At 40.1% G+C, this 27,305-nt stretch overlaps 1 long non-coding RNA gene across 1 annotated transcript; it reads left to right on the forward strand.

Moving 5' to 3' along the window:
• Nucleotides 1–15,563: 15,563 nt before the first annotated feature.
• LOC131345485 (uncharacterized) lies at nt 15,564–16,236 on the forward strand. Its single transcript, XR_009203484.1, has 3 exons — nt 15,564–15,670; nt 15,933–16,040; nt 16,211–16,236. It is a non-coding gene; the product is annotated as an uncharacterized LOC131345485 (long non-coding RNA).
• The last annotated feature ends 11,069 nt before the right edge of the window (nt 16,237–27,305 follow it).

Consider the following 27,305-nt stretch of genomic DNA (forward strand, 5'->3'; position numbering starts at 1 on the left):
CTACAACTGTTCCCACTGTTGCTTCCTGTAGCCTGAGAATGGAATTTACCTGAGGTCAGCTGTTTGCAGATGAGGCTGCTGCTCCGATCCACTGATATTGTCTCTGCCCTGGCTGACTGTCACCTGAAACTCCTCCAGCATATTTTCTATTTCTCCTAAGCAAAAAATTCAAATACAGAACAATTAATACATGCTTCCAATACCCAGATTTGGACCAGCTACATATGCACAGCAGGAAAAGGGGCTTAAATATCAGACAAATCACAGTATATGAATTGTGTTGTTTTAATGTTTTAATCTATAAGACTCTCTGTAATTAGTCTTTAAACATAGTTGTCAAACTGTAGTTTATGAAATTCATATTATACAGTTATATGCCAATATGCTGCCATTTTTGGCCTCAGTAGTTGCATAAGCATGTCACCTTCCAGGCGCACTCACACGAGCCTCCAGGCTCTTCATGCCTCCTTTAGTTGAACTACGCCCAGCAGAGCTTTGGGTGACTCTGGGTCCTGCTCAACCCCACTGTAGACCTGGGACAGGGCTCCATCAGATACGCTTGTCAAAGAGTCTCTTAGGGTAGGAGAGACATTAATCCCTCTACTTGTATCTGAGAACCCGGTGTCAGTGATGCTGTCTTTCAGTTCCTGTATGGAAATGGATCATATATCCACCATTATGTCATCTTGAGAGGACACGATTCTCTAAATTAAGACTACATGCAATGCAATCAAATCTAGCATTTGTTTGCTAAACATCTCGGCTGGTATGTTGTGTTCATTTCGGTAAATTATCACATTCTATTCAATCTGTTTTAATTAAGCAGGGTTTTATAAAGTACGAGTTATTCAAACTGCACAAATTGCACACAGTGCTAATCCATCATCTTACCTTCAACATGTTTTGTCTCTCGATGACGAGCCGCCCGCATGTCTTCCTTTGTCACACACTGCATAAACAAGATAATGAACAGGTTCAGCTTTTGTTGCATTTTACTGTTTTCTGTCACCTGTGTTACACTCTGTGTAAATGAACAGACTTCAGTATGAACTGATGTTCTCACTTTGACTATGTGGAATGTATTCGATAAAAAGAAGTGAAGTATATGTATGTGCTCACCTGACTAAGCTTTTGATTTTGGAGTGTCTCCATTTCTTTCTTCAGCATGTTTATGTCCTCCTTGAGCTCCTGATTCTCTTTATTCTCTTCTCTTCCTGATTTTTGCATCAGACTTGTAGACTGAGAATGGAAAATATGGGCCTTCAGATACTTATTAAGGTTTCAGTTTAAGTTTCTACACTAAGATTTCTCAGACAGAATGTTATACATTTCAACATCACAGTGACTAACAGTAAAATAGTAAAGTTTAATGTGGAGGCTAATTTAAACAACATGTAAAACGGGTAGAAAACATTACAGGTATTTGTGTAGTATTAGATTTCTGCTGAACAATAAAAGGATGTCCAGATGTTAGAAGAATGGCTAGAGAATGGGGTCTTACCTTGACACTGCCTTCTCCAACTGCTTGCTCGTGGTCCGAGATGGAGAGGCTCAGCGGCTGCGACTCATCTTCATCCCGGCCGACGTCCGCTGTCTCTCTCCTGTCCACGGTCTCCATCCTGTCCACGGTCTCCATCCTGTCCGCGGTCTCCATCCTGTCCGCCTCTCCATCCTGTCCGCGGTCTCCATCCTGTCCCCTCTCTTCCCGCTGCCCTCGCTCTCCATCCTGGCCGCTGTCACCCCACTGCCCCCTCTCTCCATCTCGCACCACGCCGGTTTATTAATTCAAGCAGTAGACCTCAGAGAGCTTTGAGGTCCAGGACGCTCTTTTACCGTCCGGGATAGACGTGTCCAAAAACTCTTGCAAAGTTTTTTCGACATTTTCGCATGAAGTCCACTCATCGTAGCTTTCTTGAAAATGAACAGCTAATACTGACGCTGCTGATACTCTGACGTAAGGTTCTGTTCTAAGGTTCTGTTCTGTTGCGTAATAAATTCAATGTGTTACTATAGAGACCTGACCTGACAAGAGCATTAAAACACTTCAACACCAAACCCTTAAATCACTCATGTCTGCCATGTCGAGACAAAAGCTGCTAAGCTGCTAACTAGCTAGGTCAGTTTTTTCTAACGGTTTATAACAGCTTGTTGCAGCAATAAACAAACATAAAAATGAAGGAATGAACACACATTACACTTTATAGTTACAATTTACTATGTTTACCAATGATTACTGCTTTGTTTTTCATCTGTCCCCTGTTTGTCATGAGCAGTAAAACTGACCACTGTTCTTACAAATCTGCACATTTTGTTATTTAATTTTTGCTACATATTTTGACCCCTTTTCAGCGGTGACTATATAATTTTTAGGTCCATCTTTTCACACTTAGGTCAACTGGAGAGACTCAGACACAACTATTTCAGAAGGTGCAAATGTTCATGAATGTTCAAGAAAGAAACACAAAACATTAAGATCCAGGGTAGACTGTTATTATTTCAGTCTATAACTTCATTCAGTCACACAAAAGGAAGAAAGTTGCTGGTCAGTCATCATGTAATGGGGTCAAACAAGAATTCACCTTAGTAGGGATCAAACCATGATGTTGTTGTGAACAGGGCAGAGGGTAAATGAGAGAGCAAAATAAATGAGAAATACAGAAATACATCTATGACATAATTTCCCCAAATTCATGTGTGACCATGCGGTTGATATGTCTGTCCAGGGTAAAAAGAAAAAGCCAGATTGTAGTGCAGTATAAAGTGTAATGAGAGGGTGATCTGTGAGTGGATTATAAGGATAAGTAAACATCACGGTCAATATTATTTACACACAAACAAATGCTGACATATATCCATGCAGTAATTTATTTATTTGATTTTTCTTATTGTAGTGAAAAGGAAAGATGCACAATAAACTGTTCTATGGTAAAACAAAGCTCTGATTCCTCAGCCAGAGAAATCAGAAATAGAGGACAATGAAAGCAATAAATGTAGAGGATCTTGATTATGTTCCAGGGCATGCAGGCTGCACTGATGATGATGATGATAATTAACCTGATGATGTACAAACACTAATAGCTTAGTGACACAGACATTGCTTGTAGGAAGACAGGAGGTAAAACACAGCTCATGTGTATCCCAGATCAGACTCCAGATGCACTGACCAGCACCTTGGGTAAACATAATCCATGGCTGAAGGTGGATATTACACCATTTACCATCTCTGACATTGTTCCCCCTGAAGTCAGTCAGCTTGGATCTCCTCTCACTTACTTTAACAGGCTTTGCCCTGATAAAATGGTAATTACAGAAGCGAGCAAGCCAATATTTACTATGCTCAAGTGAATGAATATCCAGTCTAAAAGAGATGCAAGAGTTTCCTGTCATTCTGCTCGACGTGGATGTATATAAATTTCTTATCATTAGTTGATTATTAGAATTCACAAAGCCAATGAGACTTAATTGCAGATGTTGTGAACAGAAGGAGATTCATGGCCCCTGCGCAGATTCATTCATGTCACAGCTAACTATAGCCAGGAAGTTCTTCACTGCTTACCTATTTCTGACATCCTAAGGATAACATATCATAAATCTTGGAGGAAAATGCCTTAAAATCTTGTAATTCATGGTGGAAAAATTAACTTTACAAAATGTACTTTCACATCACCACCTGGATCTCTCATGCATGGCCTATCCCTTCCCAGCCTTGCTCTCACACAAACCTGCCCCAACCTAAATGCCTAAATACGACTCCATCTGCCTTGCTTATTTACCAAACCCGAATAAACAACCCGCCTAACCCATCACCGCCCAGCCACCAGGTACTTACCCTTTAAGCTTTAAGTTTCATTTATTTATTAATATATGCATCAATCTACACTATATTGCCAAAAGTATTCGCTCACCCATCCAAATAATCAGAATCAGGTGTTCCAATCACTTCCATGGCCACAGGTGTATAAAATCAAGCACCTAGGCATGCAGACTGTTTTTACAAACATTTGTGAAAGAATGGGTCGTCTCAGGAGCTCAGTGAATTCCAGCGTGGAACTGTGATAGGATGCCACCTGTGCAACAAATCCAGTCATGAAATTTCCTCGCCCTAAATATTCCACAGTCAACTGTCAGCTGTATTATAAGAACGTGGAAGTGTTTGGGAACGACAACAACTCAGCCACGAAGGGGTAGGCCACGTAAACTGACGGAGCGGGTCAGCTTAATGCTGAGGCGCATAGTGCGAAGAGGTCGCCAACTTTCCGCAGAGTCAATCGCTACAGACCTCCAAACTTCATGTGGCCTTCAGATTAGCTCAAGAACAGTGCGCAGAGAGCTTCATGGAATGGGTTTCCATGGCTGAGCAGCTGCATCCAAGCCATACATCACCAAGTGGAATGCAAAGCGTCGGATGCAGTGATGTAAAGCACGCCGCCACTGGACTCTAGAGCAGTGGAGACGCTGTTTCTCTGAGTGACGAATCGAGCTTCTCCATCTGGCAATCTGATGGACGAAGTCTGGGTTTGACGGTTGCCAGGAGAACGGTACTTGTCTGACTGCATTGTGCCAAGTGTAAAGTTTGGTGGAGGGGGATTATGGTGTGGGGTTGTTTTTCAGAGCTGGGCTTGGCCCCTTAGTTCTAGTGAAAGGAACTCTGAATGCTTCAGCATACCAAGACATTTTGGACAATTCCATGCTCCCAACTTTGTGGGAACAGTTTGGAGCTGGCCCCTTCCTCTTCCAACATGACTGTGCACCAGTGCACAAAGCAATGTCCATAAAGACATGGATGACAGAGTCTGGTGTGGATGAACTTGACTGGCCTGCACAGAGTCCTGACCTCAACCCGATAGAACACTTTGGGATGAATTAGAGTGAAGTGACCGAGAGCCAGGCCTGCTCGCGCAACAACAGTGTGTGACCTCACAAATGTAAGCTTTCTGGAAGAATGGTCAAAAATTCCCATAAACACACTCCTAAACCTTGTGGACAGCTCTTCCCAGAAGAGTTGAAGCTGTTATAGCTGCAAAGGGTGGACCGACGCCATATTGAACCCTATGGATTAGGAATGGGATGTCACTTAAGTTCATATATGCAGTCAAGGCAGGTGAGCGAATACTTTTGGCAATATAGTGTATTTCACCTTCTTTCTACTTTCTTTCTTCCTTTTCTTTTGTTTCATTTTTTAAAGCAATACCTTTTCACAGTTTAGACAGCTTATATTTATTTAGATATTTTATATTTTATACACATGTTTACTCAAAGCTTTTATTTATTTAATTGGTTTGTTTTCTCAGGTGTATGGCTTTTTATTTTTTTATTTTCTCTCTCTTTCTTTGCACATAACCTAGACTTCCAGCTCCAGTTCATTTTTTTCTTTTTCAATGTATTTAATTTTGTTTCTCTTTTCTTTCTTCAATTATGCTTGGTGTTTAGCCATTTTTAGACATGTAAGGCTGGCTTGGAGTTGGGTGTGGTGGGGGTATAGGGTGTGTGTTAGGGTTTATAAATAAGATAATACAAGTGTACCTTGAAAAGCACACCTCACATTTACCTTGTATGTCATGTCTCTGTTTAAAAATCAATTAAAATATTGTTGAAAGATAATCAAGTGTGATATGAATTTTATGATAACTAGGACATGCAAAAGGCAGCATTTTGTTCAATTACTTCTTATATACTTTGGAGGTTGATAAATAGCCACAAAGAACACTGAAGTGTGGAATTCACTAATAAGTGTGAATTTAAAAAGTCAAATTATTTTGCTTCTAAACCTTATACAGTATTGTGTTCTTGGCTGACATTAGTGGAACCTGATGTGCTTTTCTGACAAGTAACTCTAGACTTCCTGTCAGACATGTCTGGTCATTCTCTTCTGATCTCTTTCATTAACAAGGTGTGTTAGCCTGCAGACTCTCCACACACAGGATGTTTTCACAGGAGATCAACAGTTTCTGAAATACTCAAAGCAGTCTAGTAATAAATAAGCAGTTATATAGTTTATTTTAAAGTGGATGGACATTGACATATAATGATATATGGAGGCAGTCTTAATAATGTGTATGTATATTATAATGTTTAGGGCATCCTCTAGACATTCTCTGTCCGTTGAAGCAAACATGCAGAACATGAGAAACTTAAGATATTACGGGTGGATAAAGTTTTTAATGCAATAACAGCATAGCTCTGAATATTATCAATAAGGGGAAGATTTCAATTGTTTTATGTCCCCATTTATGGACAGACAACCTATTTTAAATTCCCCTTCTCCCAAATAAAAAAGAGTGTAATATACAATCTTATGAGCTAGGTCTTGTGGATATCTTGAGAAACAAATATTGAAATTGCAGATATTTAATTTCATCCCATGGACATGCATCCTATTCTTAGCCAAAAGTATTCACCCACCTGCCTTGACTCACATATGAACTTAAGTGACATCCCATTCCTAATCCATAGGGTTCAATATGACGTCGGTCCACCCTTTGCAGCTATAACAGCTTCCAATCTTCTGGGAAGGCTGTCCACAAGGTTTAGGAGTGTGTTTATGGGAATTTTTGACCATTCTTCCAGAAGCACATTTGTGAGGTCACACACTGATGTTGGACGAGAAGGCCTGGCTCTCAGTCTCCGCCTAATTCATCCCAAAGGTGTTCTATCGGGTTGAGGTCAGGACTCTGTGCAGGCCAGTCAGTTCATCCACACCAGACTCTGTCATCCATGTCTTTATGGACCTTGCTTTGAGCACTGGTGTACAGTCATGTTGGAAGAGGAAGGGGCCAGCTCCAAACTGTTCCCACAAAGTTGGGAGCATGGAATTGTCCAAAATGTCTTGGTATGCTGAAGCATTCAGAGTTCCTTTCACTGGAACTAAGGGGCCAAGCCCAGCTCCTGAAAACAACCCCACACCATAATCCCCTCCACCAAACTTTACACTTGGCACAATGCAGTCAGACAAGTACCGTTCTCCTGGCAAACCGGCCAAACCCAGACTCGCCCATCAGATTGCCAGATGGAGAGGCGCGATTCGCCACTCCAGAGAACGCTGCCTCCACTGCTCTAGAGTCCAGTGGCGGCGTGCTTTACACCACTGCATCCGACACTTTGCATTCCACTTGGTGATGTATGGCTTAGATGCAGCTGCTCTGCCATGGAAACCCATTCCATGAAGCTCTCTGCGCACTGTTCTTGAGCTAATCTGAAGGCCACATGAAGTTTGGAGGTCTGTAGCGATTGACTCTGCAGAAAGTTGGCGACCTTCTTCGCACTATGCGCCAGCATCCGCTGACCCCGCCCGTCAGTTTACGTGGGCCTACCACTGCGTGGCTGAGTTGCTGTCGCTCCCAAACACTTCCAATGCTCTTATAATACAGCTGACAGTTGACTGTGGAATATTTAGGAGTGAGGAAATTTCACGACTGGATTTGTTGCACAGGTGGCATCCTATCACAGTTCCACGCTGGAATTCACTGAGCTCCTGAGAGCGACCCATTCTTTCACAAATGTTTGTAAAACAGTCTGCATGCCTAGGTGCTTGATTTTATACACCTGTGGCCATGGAAGTGATTGGAACACCTGATTCTGATTATTTGGATGGGTGAGCGAATACTTTTGCCAATATAGTGTATATATACATATATATATATATATACATATATATATATATATATATATATATATATATATATATACAGTTGGTTCTCAGTTGTACAGTTCATTATGTACATCATGCATATTATATACACTGTCACTGTCACATACACTTCGAGGAATGCAGTGCAGAAGCTGGATGAGGAGCTGCAATTTGGGAAGCCAGAACTGCTGGTGCTTCAAATCGAGCAGAAGAGAAGCTCTTGTTAATGTTCTGTTACCCATCCCAACCCTTTGTTGTGTCAATCAGTATGTGTCAATCATTATGAGTTCAATTTCATCCTGTCACCTTTGTCATTTATGTTTCATCATTATTCCGCTGTTATTCTTGATGGTGACTTGGTCCCCTGTATATAGGGATAAGTGGACAGGTAAGATGTCACATGACATACATTGCACGACACCCAGAGCTGACCTTTAGACACACTACTAGGCAAGGGAGTGATCGCCACCCCTGTACGCTTTTCTTTGGTTTGGGTAGTAAGTGTAGCTAGGCAGGGCATGTTAATGATGATGATTTGTTTTGGTTAGTCAGGTTAGAATCATAATGTATGAGATAATCTAGAGTTTTGTTTTTGTTCTTTTTCTTTTCTTCCGTGACACTTGTGTTTACCATTTTTGGTTAAAGCAACGGTGGCCAATCTATACAGCTGTTTAATCCTGCCCGTCAAATATTTACAATATTGTCCAAAACCGCAAACATATCGCCTTTTTCCTACAATACCCTGCGTTTCAGTTGATTCCACTAGATGCGCACTCCAAACACTACTGACTTTTGCTACACAGATATTCATTCTTCACGCTTGCTATTGCATTGAGCCCAGGTTTAACAATAAATGGGCCAAAGAAAAGAAACGCCGACCATGAGTGTCGAATTTTTAATAAGGAGAGGACATCTAAGTATTTTTCACCGCCAGCATGTAAGGTCAAAGATGTCATATTTGCCAGTAAACTTCTGTGGTTTTCAAAATTTCAATATTTGCCACCAATTTTAACCAAGCATCCTTATTATGCTCAGGGGCGGATTTAGTGGATTGGGGATTCCAGGTATGGGAATCTCGCAAGATGTGCAGTAAGATAGAACGCTCCACTATTCATGAATCATGGGGGCGATTTGAAAAAGATGTAACAATAACGTTAAAATCTTAATGGTTATAGACAGACCATACAATATATGATAGAAGAGTAATAAGTACTATATGATTTATATAGGCTACTTGGTATTGCTTACCTCGCTTACTGGTTAAAGTTTTCACGTGTAATTTACAATCGGTCAGGCATAACATTATGACCTGCCTAATATTGTGCTTCGTCCCCATTTTGCTGGCATCAAGATGTTAGCAAGAGATCCCTTTACGTCTTATTGTAACTTTATATCCTAAGGAAACAAATTCTACTTTCTCAGCCCATAATCCACTTTCAATTTATGCTTCAGTAGTTAATCTTCAGCCATTTTACACCGCCAGGCTGAGACTGTGTACTAACTTGGGCCAGTCTGAGAGATCTCTTACAAATAAACCAAAGAGGGAGACAGCTGTGGTTCCGATGGGGAAGTCCAAAACGAACATCATTCATGTGAAGACTATGGAAATGATAGATTAACGCTTGGTTTAAGGATCACTGTTCAATATAAATAGTACGATAGTGTACATACTGGTCAGATTGTTCTGAGGTTAGTTGATAAGTAAAATGTGACCTTGACCTGAGTTTAGTCAGAAGGTCTGCCCATCTGGCCTCCAATGCATGTAAACTGAGCAGGCAGTTCTCTCACTATTTGCAAAGGTGATTGATAACAGTAACAGTAGGGTTTGCCATTGTGCATGCTCTCTAACAGAATGGATATCAGGCACCGGATCCAGTCAGTCCATGGCCAAATGCACACACACAGATGACTGACTGGTACTATCATAAGTTACGGTGGAAGCCATGAGCTTATCATCTTGGAGTTGGACTCCATAATCTAGTAAAGGGCAGCAGTAAAGGGGCATAGGTGCACATTACATGCTGGACTACAGACAGATGCATATGTCTACATTTTGGGGTGATTGAACATAGCATGTGTTATGTTCAGAATCCTAAATGGCATTAATTATATCTAGTACCTTTGGCTCATGGAAATGTAGGACATTTAGGAACCATTTCTGCCCAGTAGACTGCTCAGACAGCTTGTTTTGAAGTTGTTTTGAATTATGTTAAGTATTCTAAACTGTTGGTTATAGCTTGTTGATCATCAAGTTTTCATACCAATGAAGCCGAGCCACACCTGATATCAGCAGTTTAATCAGTTGATCTTGGTTTCCATTAGAATCAGCCATGACTTCTGCTTGATGGCTTCTGAAAGAGGAGACTTGATAGATTTTGATAGGAGTCGATCACCAGTTTTGGATGATTTCCAACTTGACTTTGATGGAAAGTATGCACACAAGAGGTTGTATTATTAAAAATTTCAAGTAATTTTTTAAATGTCCCATTATCATAAGCTGTTACGCAGTGTGAAACTATTTAAAATGTTCTTTACATTTATTTTTTAACCTGCATCATTTACAGAACAGAACATTATTCTGATTCATCCAAATCATCATCCTGCACAAACTGATGAATACTATGCTTTGATTTTACATTTTACCAAAAAAACAAACAAAATAAAACGGCCCACAGACAAAGGATTGAAAACACTTAAAAAGAAAACCTTGGTATTCTAAAGATATGATGCCGCATGTAATGTCTCTAACTAACCCCCTAAAAGTCACAGGTAGTACAAACATCTTGGGTGCTTTTCTGTGTGCATGCTGATTCTTTCCAAGAAAGTGAAGGATCCAGATATCCAAATCTGGTGAGCGAGTCCCATCAAAACCTACCGAGTCTTCACTTCCAGGAGCACACTCACCTTGCAATCTCCTTGTGGGTTGAGTTCTCCTTTATGTTTGTTGTCTGCTGTGTGTGAGGATGCTAGGTCTACTAAGCTACATCTGCAAGATTTTTAAGTTGATATTGACCTGGCAGACGAGGTGGCATGCCTGCTCTTCCGCCTTATAAGGGTCCAAAATGTAAGTATGTCCCACAGCTTAAAACACAGGATTTTACTCAACAAACCTGTTTAGAACAAGGAGGCTGGTACCTGTATGGCTCTACAGGGCTGGTTTGTAAAAGCCCTCCTTTTCCATGAGCTAAAGTTATCAGATAAAATCAATGCCATGCTGCCACAGGACTTACAAAGATTATTCATTAAATCACCCCAGACATATGCAAGTGAAACTCATCTAAGGACAGGCCACTGGGACAAAGTGCACTTAGTCCACCATGCACTGTGCACCTTTGTACCTTTATTGCTGATGCTGATCAAAGTTAACAGAATTCATAAGCTAGACGTTGGAGTCCTACTATTGGCCCCAGGATAGCAAGGTCATGGCTTGCACTGTAACTTAGGATAGTCCCTGTCATTCACCTGTGTCTTTGTGTTTGGCTCTGGACTGACTGGACCTGGTACCAGATGTTAGAAGAATGGTTAGAGAATGGCTTGTTTACGCAAAAAGAATGGCTAGGTCAATATCAACTTAAAAATCTTGCAGGTGTAGCAGTAGACCTAGCATCCTCACACACAGCAGACAACAAACATTAAGGGAGAAATCAACTGGACAAGGAGATTGGAAGGTGAGTGTGCTCCTGGAAGTGAAGACTCAGTAGGTTTTGATGGGACTCGCCACAAGATTTGGATATCTGGATCCTTGGTGCTGGTCAGTGCATCTGGAGTCTGGATCTGGGATACACATGAGCTGTGTTTTACCTCCTGTCTTCCTACAAGCAATGTCTGTGTCACTAAGCTTATTACTGTTTGTACATCATCAGGTTCATCATCATCATCATCATCATCATCAGTGCAGCCTGCATGCCCTGGAACATAAAGAGATGTTCCAAAAAAAGATCCTCTACATTTATTGCTTTCATTGTCCTCTATTTCTGATTTCTCTGGCTGAGGAATCAGAGCTTTGCTTTTACCATAGAACAGTTTATTGTGCATCTTTCCTTTTCACTACAATAAGAAAATCAAATAAATTACTGCATGGATATATGTCAGTATTTGTTTGTGTGTAAATAATATTGACCGCGGATGTTTACTTATCCTTATAATCCACTCACAGATCACCCTCTCATTACACTCTTATACTGCACTACAATCTGGCTTTTTCTTTTTTACCCTGGACAGACATATCAACCGCATGGTCACACATGAATTTGGGGAAATTATGTCATAGATGTATTTCTGTATTTCTCATTTATTTTGCTCTCTCATTTACCCTCTGCACTGTTCACAACAACATCATGGTTTGATCCCTACTAAGGTGATTTCTTGTTTGACCCCATTATAGGATGACTGACCAGCAACTTTCTTCCTTTGTGTGTGACTGAATGAAGTTATAGACTGAAATAATAACAGTCTACCCTGGATCTTAATGTTTTGTGTTGCTTTCTTGAACATTCATGAACGCTTGCACCTTCTGAAATAGTTGTGTACGAGTCTCTCAGTTGACCTAAGTGTGAAAAAGATGGACCTAAAAATTATAGTCACCGCTGAAAAGGGGTCAAAATATGTAGCAAAAATAAATAAATAAAATGTGCAGGACCTGGAGGATTTGTAAGAACAGTGGTCAGTTTTACTGCTCATGACAAACAGGGGACAGATGAAAAACAAAGCAGTAATCATTGGTAAACATAGTAAATTGTAACTATAAAGTGTAATGTGTGTTCATTCCTTCATTTTTATGTTTGTTTATTGCTGCAACAAGCTGTTATAAACTTCGTTAGAAAAACTGACCTAGCTAGTTAGCAGCTTAGCCGCTTTTTGTCTCGACATGGCAGACATGAGTGATTTAAGGGTTTGGTGTTGAAGTGTTTTAATGTTCTTGTCAGGTCAGGTCTCTATAGTAACACATTCGAATTTATTACGCAACAGAACAGAACCTTAGAACAGAACCTTCCCACATAGCAGACGGGTCGGGCCAGATCTGGCATTAAGCCAGCACTGCTGGCTGATTGCTGGCATGGCAAGTGGTATGTCAACCAGATGCGACCAGGTCTGGCAGTGATGGCACTGTTTATATGATGGCATGCCAGATGTTGCCCGGTTATGGTTTGAGTTTATGTGGCCCAGATCTGTCCATGCCAGATGTGGCCCGGTTATGGTTTGGTTCATGTGGCCCAGATCTGTCCCTGCCAGATGTGGCCTGGTTATGGTTTGGTTCATGTGACCCAGGTCTGTCCATGCCAGATGTGGCCCAGTTATGGTTTGGTTTATGTGGTCCAGATCTGTCCCTGCCAGATGTGGCCCGGTTATGGTTTGGTTTATGTGGTCCAGATCTGTCCCTGACAGATGTGGCCCGGTATGGTTTGGTTTATGTGGCCCAGATCTGTCCCTGCCAGATGTGGCCCGGTTATGGTTTGGTTCATGTGACCCAGGTCTGTCCATGCCAGATGTGGCCCGGTTATGGTTTGATTTATGTGGCCCAGATCTGTCCATGCCAGATGTGGCCCGGTTATGGTCTGATTTATGTGGCCCAGATCTGTCCCTGCCAGATGTGGCCCTGCTATGGTTTGGTTTATGTGGTCCAGGTCTGTCCATGCCAGATGTGGCCCGGTTATGGTTTGATTTATTTGGCCCAGATCTGTCCCTGCCAAATGTGGCCTCCTGCTATGGTTTGGTTTATGTGGTCCAGGTCTGTCCATGCCAGATGTGGTCCAGGTCTGTCCCTGCCAGATGTGGCCCCTGCTATGGTTTGGTTTATGTGGTCCAGGTCTGTCCATGCCAGATGTGGCCCGATTGTGATTGAGCTGATGTTGCCCATATGTTTTCTATGTGGTGTCTCACACTAATTCAGCTCTTTCAGAGTTTATTGCAATTTTGTGCATTCAAACTCACACCACATCACATGCTCCAACACTGACAGAAAACGTTTATTTCTGTTTTATTTTTATTAAGTGAATAAAAATGGCTTGAAAAAGTGAATAAAATGGCCCTGGTCTTATACCTATTGAATTGCAGGACGGTGTGCTGAGATATTAAAACTCTCATTATTCTGAAAAGTAGTGATGGGCGGAGACGATACGCCGTGTCGAGCGCTTCAAACCACTGACGACAACCAACCGATCTTGTTCTTCGCCTCTCATTGGCCGCCAACATGTGATCCCGATTCCTACGCTTCTCATTGGCTCCTGCTACTCGGCGCGATCTGAATCGGATACGCTGTTTTGAGCAGAGAGAACAGAGAGGTGAGTACACGGTATTATTAATCTTTACAGAATATTTTAAAGAAACAAGTTGTAGCTTAAACTGTATTTCATTTGAACGGGAAGCTGGACTGTCCGAGTTTCATATAATGTTGAAGAGAAGCTTTGTGAGAAACGCCACTCACCTGTGCAATATCTGGTAATGAAGCCCTGAAGTGAGCAAACGGTTTTTGTATTTTGGGTGGCCGGAGTCTGTGGGACAGATCGTTAGCTTCTATGCTGGAATTCTGTTTAGATGTTTAAACAATAGTTGCCCTGCTATAGAAAGGAGGAACATTATATTAATATTATATAATAATTTCATTATATAATATTCCCACATTCCCACGATAGTTGGACGGGATTGTCGAGTTATAACACACAGTCAAAGTAGCTAGCGATTTTTCTCGGCCAATTATTCCCGCTCGCTCAGAAGGAATAAAACTGCACGCCGCACTGTCCGTAGAAGCGATAACAAAACAAATGTCGCTGATAGACTCGCATTACCCACCTGCACGGCTTGACTCCATATTCTCGTTGGCTTCCGAGAGCACGGGGACACGGATCCTCACTATTGACTAGGTTTGTTCGAGGACCACTATATATATATATTATGTATATGTATGTGTGTATATATATATATATATATATATATATGTGTGTGTGTGTGTGTGTGTATATGCTGCATTTTATGTAGTTTATTATTAAGTTGCCTCAGTTTTTATATTTTATTTGCATTGCAGGGCTGTATTTGAACATTAATAAGTGTCTCACATTGCTTTGTTTTGAAATCTTAACAGTTTTCAAAAATGTTCCAAATTTTAATACCACAAATCATCTGGGGGTCCCTTGGCACCATACTCCTGTCATATGAGGGTCCTCCGCTACATCCATATCAATGTGGGTTGTTGACTTGGAAATGTTTGAGAACCACTCATCTATTGTATCTTTAAAAATATGTAAATAATCAATATTTATCATTTATTACTTATTACAATTCATCTTAAATTTTCTTTTCTCCTGCAGGGCTGTATTTCAACTTTTCACTTTTCAAGTGGAACAGGGGTGTAAGTGATATGGAAAGGAACCAGCAGTGTGGGCCCAGTGCTGGCCCATGCACGCCCATCTCTGGCAAACCAGATATGGGCCAGCAAAGGACTGTCATTCTTTGCGGCATCTGGGCCAAGTGTAAGTGCATTGTGTGGGCCAGACCTATTTTGCTATCTGGGTTAGAACAGAACCTTACATCAGAGTATCAACGCATTAGTATTAGCTGTTCATTTTCAAAGAGAAGCTACGATGAGTGGACTTCATGAGAAAATGTCAAAAAAACTTTGCTAGACTTGTTGGACACGCCTCATCCCGGCAGTAAAAAGAGCCGCCCTGGACCTCAAAAGTTTCACGAGGTCTACTGCTCGGTTAATAAACCGGGCGTGGTGCCGAGATGGAGAGAGAGCTGGCAGTGGGGTGACAGCGGCCAGGATGGAGAGAGCGGACAGGATGGAGAAAGAGGACAGGATGGAGAGAGCGGACAGGAGGGAGAGAGAGGGGACAGGATGGAGAGAGCGGACAGGAGGGAGAGAGAGCGGACAGGATGGAGAGAGCGGACAGGATGGAGAGAGGGGACAGGATGGAGAGAGGACAGGAGGGAGAGAGAGCGGACAGGAGAGAGACAGCGGACGCCGGCTGGGATGAAGATGAGTCGCAGCCGCTGAGCCTCTCCATCTCGGACACGAGCAAACAATTGGAGCAAGCAGTGTCCAAGGTAAGACCTCATTCTTTAGCCATTCTTCTAACATCTGGATCTCCTCTTATTGTTCAGCAGAAATCTAATACTACACAAATACCTGTAATGTTTTCTACCCTGCTTTACATGTTGTTTAAATTAGCCTCCACATTAAACTTACTATTTTACTGTTAGTCACTGTGATGTTGAAATGTATAACATTCTGTCTGAGAAATCTTAGTGTAGAAACTTAAACTGAAACCTTAATAAGTATCTGAAGGCCCATATTTTCCATTCTCAGTCTACAAGTCTGATGCAAAAATCAAAGAATAAAGAGAATCAGGAGCTCAGGGAGGAGATAAACATGCTGAAGAAAGAAATGGAGACACTCCAAAATCAGCTTAGTCAGGTGAGCACATACATATACTTCACTTCTTTTTATCGAATACATTCCACATAGTCAAAGTGAGAACATCAGTTCATACTGAAGTCTGTTCATTTACACAGAGTGTAACACAGGTGACAGAAAACAGTAAAATGCAACAAAAGCTGAACCTGTTCATTATCTTGTTTATGCAGTGTGTGACTATGGAAGACATGCGAGCTGCTCTCGCCATCGAGAGACAAAACATGTTGAAGGTAAGATGATGGATTAGCACTGTGTGCAATTTGTGCAGTTTGAATAACTCGTACTTTATAAAACCCTGCTTAATTAAAAACAGATTGAATAGAATGTGATAATTTACCGAAATGAACATAACATACCAGCCGAGATGTTTAGCAAACAAATGCTAGATTTGATTGCATTGCATGTAGTCTTAATTTAGAGAATCGTGTCCTCTCAAGATGACATAATGGTGGATATATGATCCATTTCCATACAGGAACTGAAAGACAGCATCACTGACACCGGGTTCTCAGATACAAGTAGAGGGATTAATGTCTCTCCTACCCTAAGAGACTCTTTGACAAACGTATCTGATGGAGCCCTGTCCCAGGTCTACAGTGGGGTTGAGCAGGACCCAGAGTCACCCAAAGCTCTGCTGGACGTAGTTCAACTAAAGGAGACGCAGAAGAGCCTGGAGGCTCGTGTGGTGCGCCTGGAAGGTGACATGCTTATGCAACTACTGAGGCCAAAAATGGCAGCATATTGGCATATAACTGTATAATATGAATTTCATAAACTACAGTTTGACAACTATGTTTAAAAGACTAATTACAGAGAGTCTTATAGATTAAAAACATTAAAAGAACACAATTCATATACTGTGATTTGTCTGATATTTAAGCCCCTTTTCCTGCTGTGCATATGTAGCTGGTCCAAATCTGGGTATTGGAAGCATGTATTAATTGTTCTGTATTTGAATTTTTTGGCTTAGGAGAAATAGAAAATATGCTGGAGGAGTTTCAGGTGACAGTCAGCCAGGGCAGAGACAATATCAGTGGATCGAGCAGCAGCCTCATCTGCAAACAGCTGACCTCAGGTAAATTCCATTCTCAGGCTACAGGAAGCAACAGTGGGAACAGTTGTAGATCCTTCTCTTACTGAAATGTTAACATTTACATTTTCTATCTAAGAATCTGAGGAAGTATTTTTATATAGATGCAAATTAAAATATTAGCTAGTTGTACAATACATGTGTACTTGTAACCTTTAACTCTGTGTAATCTGTGTAATCAATGCCACAACTGTCTGTGGGTGGGATTATACACCAGTCTTTCTAACCATAATGAACCTTCCAAGAGAAGTATTTAAAAATACTTGAAAATCTGAACAGGTAGTAAAAAAGTTGTAGAATGGTTAGCAAAGTTACATTAATGTTATGAGAAATATGTATGTATGTAAAAACCTGAGCTGATAGTAAAAAAAACAATTGTAGAATCCTGCTCCACAATTGTCTACTAAATACATCCTCACAATCTTTCTTACACTGTAATATACACTTTGACAGGAATGAAGTGCAGAGCCTGCATGAGGAGCTCCAAAATGTGAAGCAGGAAATGCTGGCACTCAGCGAACAGAAGGAAAGCTCAGAGAAGGAAATGCAGGATGCACAGGAGGCTGTTCTGAAAACTACAGGCTGAATGTGAGAAGCTCCACAGAACCACCAACAAGCTGCTGAAGCATCAGAAGCAGGGACAAAGTCAAACCCAGGTAAGGAATACTGAGTTTGTATTAGTCACGGAAAATACGGCACTGGCATTAGAGTACCACTATTATACACACAGAAAATACATGTAATACATGTAACATGTAAGCTTGTCTCTCAGGAGCTGTACAAGATTATGAAGGAGCGGATGAGAAGATGGCAGACAAGGAGCTCACAAAATTGTTGAAGACATTGTGAGTGTCCTAAATTGTAACACATTATCAAATACAAAGTCCATCCAATGTCACTTTCAGTGGGTGAAATTTTTCCCTCATTCAGAGAGCGGACATGCAGACACTGGAGAACAAGGTCCTCCTGCATGATACAGCAGCAGCCAAGCTGAAGAAGAAGTTACGGATCTTTTACTGCAACTTCTGTGACTATAAGGAGACCTGTCAAATGCCAATGAGAAGATTTTCCAGGATCTAGACTGCAAGGCAAACAGAGCAGATCTGTGACTTAACATGAAAACCTTTTTGTTGGGCCTGAGGAAGAACAGGTTGCTAAGATATAATTGTACAGGTTTACCGCTCCTGTCAAAATTGTTTAGTGATTGCTTGGTCTAGCACATTTGATTTCAGTCAATAAGTCCGCTGTAAGGTAAATCATATGCTAGAGCGAAAAGAACACTAAATGTTCTTAAGGAGAAGCGACACATAATACGGTATTCTGAAAATCAGAAAGATGAGTTAATCTTTTAAAGTTAAAGACAAGGCTCCGATGAACTCTGAATATACATCTGATTGTAATGTTTTGTGTCTCTGGTTTCAGGTGGACCGCACTGACATGGATCATCTGAGGGAAGCAGCTAGAGGTTTTCAGGTTGAGAATCCTCATGCTACACGGCCAACCCTCAGATGATGCTGCTGTCTTCAAGAAGTGAGTGATGCAAACAGTGTCAGTGTGTTTCAGTGTAAAACTCCTTTATAGCTTCTCCCTCTTTAGCCACACTCTAAAAGATGCTTCTATATTATGATGCTTTTCTTTTTAATTAAAGCTCCATGCTTCCTGCTCACATGTACATTATGTGCTTGCCCCATTTAAAGCCAGCATAGTTTCACCTATGCCATTGTGTTCACCGCTTTCTGGTTAAACTATGTGATTGCAGGCCAAATTTAGTACCTAATAACGACCAATAAACTGTCCAACCCTTTTTCAACTGTACTTTGGATCCTACATTTTCAGAGATACAGCTTTGGTGATTAACAGCCATGTGCTGCTGTTGCAGGGACATTTTCATTTTATTTGTCTATGGCATATGATGAATTCCACAGTAGATTTTGAGACTGATTGGTTCTGCCCTGTTACTTTGTTGTTGTTTCTTTGTAGATAAAATCTATTTGCAGAATGTAGTACATAAAAATACAGCAGCCAGTGTTTTGACTTGTCAAGTGTTTTGACAGTGTTTTGACTTCTACCATGTCTTCACATTAATGTATTTTTTCTCCCTCTTCCTAACAGAGAGTGTTTGACAAAGTTCAACTGCCTCTCTGTGATCAGCCCTGTCAGCATGAGTACTCCTGGACCGTATGTTTGCATCTTGAGCTTTAAATCCATTTTAATGTATTCTACATGACTGGAGTACTATAAATTAACTCTGTCCTGTGCTTCTTTTCTTTTTCTGGATGCTCTCAGATCCATTCGGTATTGCCTAAGCCTCCAAGTGTCCCCGCTCCAAAGTGCAACAGGAGGTAAAGCTCATTTTTGTCAGTAGTTTGTATCATGGCTATAATAATAACATGTATAGGTGGAAAGTATTGTAACAAGAACAGTAACTATAGGAAACAATGAGTAACACAAGTGTCTTGTTTTACCCTTATTCTTGCTTAGTTTTACTTCTTTTAAGGAAAATCTATAAATACGTGAATTTCTATATTCCTAAGACCATAATCCACCTTCCTTTCAGTTCACTCTACACCTCTTATGCTTCCGTGAAGTTAAACATCAGCCTTTTTTTACTTCTCCAGGGTGAGGCAGTGGACTAATCCTTGACAAGTCCTGATGAGAGATCGCTCTACCAGAGGGGAGCGTGGAGCAAACCAGGGAGGAAGAGAGAGCTGGGTGGTTCTGATGAGCGAAGTCCATTAAGGAAGTGAGACTGACCGTCACCCCCCAAAGAAGGCAAGAACAGTAAACAGGAGGACAAGGTCAACCACAGTCAGCTGCTGACATCTAAAAGAAAAAGCGACTAAACGGCTCTTAAGCTGCCATTACGCAGAGCAGCTTCCTAAGATGGAGCGGCGTATGCACCACTGGTACGTCCCCAGACACTCACCAACTTGCAAATTTCAGGTTTTGGAACAAGGGTAAAAATGCAAAAAACGTTTTTAATATTATTAATCAGTTATCTTGAAAACTCCTCATTGTAGTGATCTATTGAAAAATTGTTTAGCTAGCAAGCATTAGAAAGAAAACATAAGCAGCAGCAGAGGGATTTGTCCAGAAGGGACTTAAAATGGCAGTACAAATGCTAAAGCCATCACAGACAAGATGAAGAGTTTTTATTGCTCCCTGATGACCAACGATTTTTCACTTGTGGAGGCTCAGAGACTCCATCCCAGCTCTTTGAGCATTTAGAGTTCTGTTATGGTCTCCCATGTCACTGCTACTTTTCTAATGTTGCTTTGTTGGCCTCTGTGCAATATTGGCCAGATGAACCTCTCATACCTGATCAAAGCTCACACTCATGGCTAAGACTGTGGAGGAGTGTGATGTTGCTAGCTGTGTAGCACACAATTTACTAGCTAGTTGTGAACTAGCTTTTAAGTGTACTGAGCTAGCAAAGCAACTCTGTGTGTGTGTGTGCACATTGGGAAAAATCTAGTTTAGAAATCTAAAGGTTAAGAAATGAAATGGAGGAAAGAAACTTCTCTTGTTTTAAATACCAACTATGTTTACAATAATTGTCATGTCTGATTTACACCTGTGTGTCATTGGCTATGTTAAAAAATTAATCACTGACTTCTAAACTTTTTTAGATATGGAGTATAATCTTTAAAAATAAAAAGAAAAAGTACATATATTGGTTATTAATATCCGGTATCTGCTACAAAGAGAAGGCGCTTAATTGTTGATTATATTACTATATCATCCCAATATCCACACATCCACCTAATATAAATAATAATAAAAATAAGTATAATAAAAAGTGATCAGATACATAGGAATAGAACTGATTAAGGAGGGACATCAAATAAAAAGTAAGGAATTAGAATAAAAAATGGAGTGTCTACATTGAGTGTTTACAGAGACCTAATTGGTAAAGTGTTGTTAAAATGTCATTGTGTGCTCAAAAACACATTGCTGTAATGATCATCTGACCCTCTGACATTGTATCTCTCAATTCCAGGTACAGGCATAAAGAAGGAAAAGCAATGGTACCCTAAGGAATCCCTTGCCAGAGAAGATCTACGTTCTTGACAGAAATAATTCAATGAAAGAATAAACACTTTGAAATAATTGTAATGTCAGCTTCTGTTCTGTTTTACTCCTCTAAATTGTCAGGGTGATGAGAGACACTTAAACAACAAATGCCACAATGTCATGAGGAAACAAAACATCTTAGTCTCTATTTATACAAGGAAATCCGAGTGTCCCCTTTCCTCCATGACAGACTGACAGCTGGTCTCTGGGTCACTATTCGAGTATAAATAGTACCATAGGGTGTGTACTGGTCAGAATGTTGCATTATCGATTGATAAGTAAACAAAAGACCTTTGACCTGGAAGTTTTAGCTTCACAAGGTCAGCCAATATGACCAGCAATGCAAGAAAACTGCACACGGTTGTCATCCCACTTTTTATGAAGTGGCTGTTATTTAAAGCAAAAAGGCAGGCTTTAGAGAGGATATCCATTCGAGTTTTTCTTCATCCTCTCTTGAGAGAATGGGAATCAGGCACAGCACTCAGGTCCAGTCCAGTCCAGAGCCAAAACACAAAGACACAGGTGAATGACAGGGACTATCCTAAGCTTACAGTGCAAGTTTCATGACCTTTGCTATCCTGGGGCCAATAGTAGGACTCCAACGCCTAGCTTATGAATTCCTGTTAACTTTGGATCAGCATCAGCAATAAAAGGTACAAAGGTGCACAGTAGCATGGTGGACTGAGTGCACTTTGTCCCAGTGGCCTGGGTCCTTAGATGAGTTTCACTTGCATATGTCTGGGGTGATTTAATGAATAATCTTTTGTAGAGATCCTGTGGCAGCATGGCATTGATTTTATCTGATAACTTTAGCTCATGGAAAAAGGAGGGCTTTTTACAAACCAGCCCTGTAGAGCCATAAGCAGGTACTCAGCCTCCACTTGTTCTAAACAGGTTTGTTGAGTAAAATCCTGTGTTTTTAAAACTGTGGACCATACTTTACATTTTGGACCCTATAAGAGCATGGAAGACGAGCATGCCACCTCGCCTGCCAGGTCAATATCAACTTAAAAAATCTTGCAGGATGTAGCAGTAGACCTAGCATCCTCACACACAGCCAGACAAACAAACATAAAGGGAGAACTCAGCCCCACAAGGAGAGTTGCAAGGTGAGTGTGCTCCTGAAGGAAGTGAAGACCTCAGGTAGGTTTTCGATGGGACTCAAGCTCACCAGATTTGGATATCTGGATCCTTCACTTTCTTGGAAAGAATCAGCATACACACAGAAAAAGCACCCAAGATGTTTGTACTACCTGCTTGACTTTTAGGGGTTAGTTAGAACATTACATGCGGCATCATATCTTTTAGAATCACCAAGGTTTTCTTTTAAGTGTTTTCTAATCCTTTTGTCTGTGGGTCACGATTCATTCTTTGTTTGTTTTTTTGGTAAAATGTCATAAATCAAAAGCATAAGGTATTCATCAGTTTGTGCAGGATGATGATTTGGATGAATCAGAATAATGTTCTGTTCTGTAAATGATGCAGGTTAAAAATAAATGTAAAAGAACATTTTTAAATAGTTTCACACTGCGTAGAACAGCTTATGATAATGGGACTATTTAAAAAATTACTTGAAATTTTTTTAATAATACAACCTCTTGTGTGCATGCTGAGACTTTCCATCAAAGTCAAGTTGGAAATCATCCAAAACTGGTGATCGACTTCTATCAAAAATCTATCAAGTCTCCTCTTTCAGAAGCCCATCAAGCAGAAGTCATGGCTGATTCTAATGGGAAGCCAAGATCCCAACTGGATTAAACTGCTGGATATCAGGTGTGGCTCCGGCTTCATTGGTATGAAAACCTGATGATCAACAAGCTATAACCAACAGTTTAGAATACTTAACATAATTCTAAAACAACTTCAAAACAAGCTGTCTGAGCAGTCTACTGGGCAGAAATGGTTCCTTTGAAAATGTCCTACATTTCCATGAGCCAAAGGTACTAGATATAATTAAATGCCATTTAGGGATTCTGAACATAACACATGCTATGTTCAATCACCCCAAAATGTAGACATATGCATCTGTCTGTAGTCCAGCATGTAATGTGCACCTATGCCCCTTTACTGCTGCTCCTTTACTAGATTATGGAGTCCAACTCCAAGATGATAAGCTCATGGCTTCCCACCGTAACTTATGAGATAGTACCAGTCAGTCATCTGTGTGTGTGCTGCATTTGGCCATGGACTGACTGGATCCGGTGCCTGATATCCATTCTGTTAGAGAGCATGCACAATGTGCAAACCCTACTGTTACTGTTCATCAATCACCAAAGTGAGAGAACTGCCTGCTCAGTTTACACATGCATTGGAGGCCAGATGGGCAGACCTTCTGACTAAACTTCAGGTCAAGAGTCACATTTTACTTTATCAACTAACCTCACCAAGTTAGTACACAGCTCTGGAGCCTGGTGGTGTAAAATGGCTAAAGATTAACTCACTGAAGCATAAAATTGAAGAAAGTGGATTTTAAGGTTTTCTTAGAATAAAAATAGCAAACTCAATTGTATCAAAAAGTTAAAATAAGACATAAGGGATCTCTTACTTGCTAACATCTTGATGCCAGCAAAGGGGGACCAGCACAATATTAGGCAGGTCATAATGTTATGCCTAACTGTGTAAATTAAACGTGAAAACTTTCTTTGCATTGACTGTTTGCTAGCATAATCAGGGAGCGTGACTTAATCAGTAAGCGAGGTAAGCAGCCGCTTAGGGCCCCAAGGGAATTAGGGGCCCCGACCAATACTCAAGTAGCTCATATAAATCGTATAGTACTTATTACTCTTCTATACTCATATATTGTATGGTCTGTCTATAACCATTAAGATTTTAACATTATTATTACATCTTTTTCAAATGCGGGGCCCCCATGATTCATGAATAGTGGAATGTTTCTATCTTACTGCATCTGCGAGAGTTCCCATACCTGGAATCACTTAGGGTCCCCAAATCAATAAGTCCGCCCTGATAATTACCATAAAATCAAAGGTATTAATCTGTCTAAATTACATGTTTTGGCTGATATTTCTATTTAAATTTATGATATAAAACTTTTCACCATTCAGCATTTCTACAGAAAAATCAGGATAAAATAAGTTTAAATATGGGTTGAATCTGATAATGTGCTACATGAAATTTTTATAGTGTGCAGTTCATGCTGATTATAGATTTCATGATTGTGAACAAGGATTTTTTTTTTTTCAACAAAAGTTGAAAATATGAAAAACAAGAAGCAATTGTCAATGAACCACTCATCTCAGACCTCCTCTGATTATGAATGGAGAAAGACATGTTAAAAGATGGTCTTGTCCAGTTGAACCTTTACAACCAACCACTTAAACAATCTTTATTTATCAAAAAAATTTTGTTAGCTTTAGTGTTTTAATAAGCATTGTTACTAATGCCTAATTAGATTACTTGAAGCATAAGGACAAAGGTAACTATCTGTACACTGAGGTTAATAAACCTGTTTCTGGAGAGCATTTGAGCCTTTGTTCAAGAGATTTTTTGTGACAATTCAGACTAGGTTAAAGGCTGGTGGCATTGGATAGGGATCTAGAAATGTCCTTAAGGTAATTGATAAACTGACCACAAACACACACAAGTTTCCAACTCTGCAGAAAGGTGGGATGGCCAAGCACTCTTGAATTGTCGTGTTGGGCCTTAATAATCAGCTCCACTGAGTACATTTAATTGATAGGCTTTTGAACTGGTACTGCCTCTGCATCAGCTAATTGTGTCTTTTATACATCTTCAAACTTCTTATGTAGAGTTCCTCAAGAGTTGATTTTGGACCTTGTCATATATATTTATGTTTTGGCTCATGAAAAGTAATCTACTCTGCATGTCTATGGGATGAAATAGTAAAATATCTGCAATTTCAATATTTGTTTCTCAAAGATATCCACAAGACCCTAGCTCATAAGATTGTATATTACACTCTTTTTTTATTTGGGAGAAGGGGAATTTAAAATGAGGTTGTCTGTCCATAAATGGGGACATAAAACAGTTGAAATCCTTTACATTATTGATAATATTCCAGAAAGCTATGCTATTGTTGCATTAAAAACTTTATCCACCACGTAATATCTTAAGTTTCTCATGTTCTGCATTGTTTTGCTTCTTGGGACAGAGAATGTCTAGAGGATACCCTAAACCTTATAATATGCCTTGCATTCATTAAGACTGCCTCCATATATCATTATATGTCAATGTCCATCCACTTTAAAATCAACTATATAACTGCTTATTTATTACTATGACTGCTTTGAGTATTTCCAGAAACTAAGTTGGGATCTCCTGAGAAAACATCCTGTGTGTGGAGAGTCTGCAGGCTAACACACCTTGTTAATGAAAGAGATCAGAAGAGAATGACCAGACATGTCTGACATAGGAAGTCTAGAGTTACTTGTCAAGAAAAGCAGCATCAAGTTCCACTAATGTCAGCCAAGAACACAATACTGTATAAGGTTTAGAAGCTAAAATAAATTTGACTTTTAAATTCACACCAATGTAGTGAATCTCCACACTTCAGTGTTCTTTCGTAGCTATTTATCAACCTCCAAAGTATATAAAGTAATTGAGACAAAATGCTGCCTTTTGCATGTGCTAGATTATCATAAAATTCATATCACACTTGGATTTTTTTTCAACAATATTTTTAATGATTTTTTTAAACAGAGACATGACATACAAAGTAAATGTAAAGTGTCTTTTTCAAGGTACACTCTATATTATCTTATTTATAAACTATTTTTACACACCCCTATACCCCACACCACACACCCAACTCCAAGCCAGCCTTACATGTGTCTAAAAATGGCTAAACACCAAGCATAATTGAAGAAGAAAAAGAAGAAACAAAATATTTAAATACATTAAAGAAAAAAAAACAACTGGAGCTGGGAATTCTAGGTTATAAAGTGCAAAGAATGAGAGGGAGAAAAGAAAAAAGAAAGAAAAAGAAATAAAAAGCCATACACCTGAGAAAACCAGCCAATCAAATAAGCCAAAGCTTTGAGTACACATCTGTATAAAATATCTGTTAAAGTAAACATCTGTATAAAATATAAAACATCTATCAATAAATATAAGCTGTCTAAACTGTGAAAAAGTTATTGCTTTAAAAACAGGGAAACAAAAAGAAAAGGAAGAAAGAAAGAAAGTAGAAGAAGGTGAAGATTGATGCATATATTAATAAATAAATGAAACTTAAAGCTTAAAGGGTAAGTACCTGGTGGCTGGGGCGGTGATGGAGTTAGATGTGGTTGTTTAGTTCAGGTTTTGGTAAATAAGCAAGGCAGATGGAGTCGTATTTGAAGTACGTTTAGGTTGGGGCAGGTTTGTGTGAGGCAAGGCTGGGAAGGGATGAGCCATGCATGAAAGAGAAGTTTTCCAAGGCATTTTACTCCAAGATTTATGATATCGTCAGCCTTGGCATGTCAAAAATAGGTAAGCGATTGAAGAACTTCCTGGCTATAGTTAGCTGTGACATGAATGAATCTGCGCCAGGGAGCCGGCAGAATCTCCTTTCTGTTCATAACATCTGCAATTAAGTCTCATTGACTTTAGTGAATTCTAATAATCAACTAATGATAATAAATTTATATACATCCCATCGTCGAACAGAATGACAAGAAACTCTTGCATCTCTCTTTAGACTGGATATTCATTCTCACTTGAGCATAGTAAATATTGGCTTGCTTTCGGCTTCTGTAATCTTACCATTTTATCAGGGCAAAGCCTGTTAAAGTAAGTGAGGAGGGAGATCAAAGCTGACTGACTTCAGGGGAACAAATCGTCAGTAGATGGTAAATGTGGTGTAATATCCACCTTCAGCCATGGATTATGTTTACCCAAGGTGCTGGTCAGAGCATCTGGATCTGGGATATACATGAGCTGTGTTTCTACCTCCTGCTGTGTCTCCTATAAGCAATTGCTTTTGGCTGCAAGCAATGTCTGCATCACACTAGCTATTAGGGTTTGTACATCATCAGGTTCATCATCATCATCATCATCAGTGCAACCCTGCATGCCCTGGAACATGTGAAGATCTCCCAACCATGTCTTTAATTGTCATCATTGCCCTATTTCTGATTCCT

This window comes from Hemibagrus wyckioides, linkage group LG24, assembly GCF_019097595.1.
Source record: "Hemibagrus wyckioides isolate EC202008001 linkage group LG24, SWU_Hwy_1.0, whole genome shotgun sequence".
NCBI classification, from domain to species: domain Eukaryota; kingdom Metazoa; phylum Chordata; class Actinopteri; order Siluriformes; family Bagridae; genus Hemibagrus; species Hemibagrus wyckioides.